Consider the following 2828-nt stretch of genomic DNA (forward strand, 5'->3'; position numbering starts at 1 on the left):
TGAACTTCTAGAAAAATCATGTCCCTTCATGAAGCCTCGAGTGTTTACTATATTTTCAGTATTCTTGTATATAAGACCGCCAAGAAGTGACGACAACAATGTAATTGAACTGCAGACAGAGATAGAGACTGACAGTTGAGCCAAGCGCGTGAATCGTTCGTTCGTTCGTTGTTAATTAACGACCAGAGACGTAACAATATATAATGTTTGCCTCATTCAAATGATGGATAATGTGCGTGATAAAAACTGAAATGTGTAACAATGTTATAGTACTTATGTTATTAAAATGTTAGTTTTACTTGTAACTTTTAAAACATAATTAAATCTAGACTGATTACGTAATCACACGTTGAGATACACTATGATAAGATCATTATGGCTAGCCTAGCAACGCGCTCTTTGATTAAACCCTTTCTTAACAACTTTTGTTGTCTCGGCGAATTTACAACTTCCTCATGTCATGGCGCCCTATTAAGCTAACCCGCTGGTGAAACTTCGTGGAACAATAATGTTATTGTTTCTCCCCCACCCCTATTGCCTGATTCACGCCTGGCGACCCCTCCCTCACTGAAGTGTCATCCTTTGGGCACAGGGGCACACCCCTAACTACACATGGTAATGTTTCTGTATTGTTGCTGTGGGCTCTGTTTTCCTAGCTTCGTAAAGTCTTATGAATAAACGTGTGTGTGGATATCCATTAATGTTTAATTTATGTAGAGGTTCTTGTATAGCTTTGAATTTACCTTCATTAGTTGTACAAGTCTTACTAATACGGTTTAGTTGTCGGACAATAGTCGCGCGTTTAACGTGCAGTAGGTGGTATGAGTGCTAATGTGAAAACGCTGGTTACTCGCAAGACTTATGATGCAGTTCAATTATAAGTTTGCCATCTTTTAGGATAATTTGAATATCAAGGAAGGACATGTTTGATTCTTTGGAGTACCTGTTAGTGAATTTTAGAGTAAGATAGAAGTCATTGAGGAAATCATAGTAGTAAATTGATTAAAGAGTCATTCAAATCCTAAATATGTTTTCTGTATATCTGACCAATATGTCTAGCTTATTATGCGTTTCCTTATATCAGTGTAAATAACTAAAAATGTTACAGCTACACAGTTACTCATAGCAACACGTGATAACTGTTGATGTAGCCCTCATTAAACCGAAATTATCTGTTTCTCAGCACCAAATTTAACATGTCCTTGATGTGTTGAATCATGTATCTCGCTAAATCTACTATGATTCTCTACAAATTCCATAATTAAATCGACCCTTTTATCAGTAGAGATGGATGGATACAACGACTCAACATCCAGACTGAATAATATACTATCGGAATTAATTATGTTACTAGTTGAATCGAGGGTTTTAAGAAAATCTTGAGTGTTTTTTTAAGTTTGTAGGAATAAAATGCAAACAATTGTGAAATAGTATAACTACGAGCCACGAGACTTTTACCGTTGGCTGACAAAACGAGTCTCAAAGGGATACTTTCTTTGTGGTCCTTGGGAAGACCGTAGAATTCTGGTGGTTTGCTGTTGTTTGGAATATGGTTATTTGATACATATTTATGAAGTGTTGAGTTTTATTGGTCTGTTTAATTAAATTTTTACACCTTTTTCTCAATATTATTAGTAGGATCTTGTTGTAGTGTTTTGTAATTGTTTTCATTGTTGAGATGGTCATTTATCTTCTTTACATATACATCTTTATCCATAACCATAAAACTGTTACTTTTATCAGAAACTTTTATAATTAGGTTACTATTACATTTAAGACTACTCAAGGCTGTCTTTTCTGAAAAATTTAAATTTCTTCTTGGTCTACACCCCATAATACCTTTTCGTAAGAAGTCTATTTTATATCTAAGGTTATTACAACTATGTTCAATGTCTTCATCTATTTTTCATGAAAACGAACATGGCCGATCAAATGGGAATTTTAAAATGCAATAATTATGTAAAACGCGAATCTCTTCTCATTCTGTGGTTTGAATTTTACTTGAGCTTTCACCATTTTCATAGATCCACTCAGTAGATCTTATAGACTTGTCTTCGGATGGTTGATGAATCAGGATAGTCTCTGCATTATTCAGCGTATCATCATATGTATTATCGCATTCAGCTTCGCGTTAAGGTTTTTCTTTAACTCGGATTTGATAAGATTTCTGTTGTAATGATGACACAATTTGTAGACGTACTTTGTCATTTCGTATAAAAGGAACTTCAAAGCCTTGGGCCTCTTGCGAAGAGAGTCTGTACCTTGTGGAAGGTGCTGATTTGTTAGAACTGTAAACATGTCATTCTTGTTAACGTGGTAATCGCTGTGGTTGATGCAAGCTTGTCCTACTCTGGAAATAGCATGCTTAATCTCATCAACCCACTGACGAAATTCGTTCTGATCACATTGCGTTATTATCAATTCATTGCTATTGCTTACATGTTGATGATAATTCTTTTTTATAAAGTTATTATCAATCATATCTGATAGTAGTCCTTGGAAATATTTTTCGTGTCTAAAAATAGATCTGTTTAAATTGGCCAAAAAATTAGGTAGTTTACAATATTTTCTAAGTCGGCATGAATCACATCTTGAAGTTTGCAGTATCGAAGGAAGCGTATCTGTGTTGTAGTCCGAATCAGTTTGCAATGTGTATGAGTTATAAGCACACAACAATGCGATATCGTTGGTCGACGTACGATAATTCATTATGGTGTTTAAAGTTTGTTGTGCAAACTGGAGAGTACCATTCATTGTTTTCTGGAGTAATAGGTCGTGTGTTATTTCTCCTTTTAACAGGTTTGATTTTTCGATGACGAGGAACCCAC

General features: G+C 35.0%; 1 protein-coding gene across 1 annotated transcript in view; it reads left to right on the forward strand.

The window, feature by feature from the left end:
- Positions 1–2828, forward strand: part of LOC106473705 (radial spoke head protein 9 homolog) — a 14985-nt gene that overhangs the window by 11176 nt on the left and 981 nt on the right. The window lies entirely within an intron of this gene.

This window comes from Limulus polyphemus, unplaced genomic scaffold (assembly GCF_000517525.1).
Source record: "Limulus polyphemus unplaced genomic scaffold, Limulus_polyphemus-2.1.2 Scaffold6422, whole genome shotgun sequence".
NCBI classification, from domain to species: domain Eukaryota; kingdom Metazoa; phylum Arthropoda; class Merostomata; order Xiphosura; family Limulidae; genus Limulus; species Limulus polyphemus.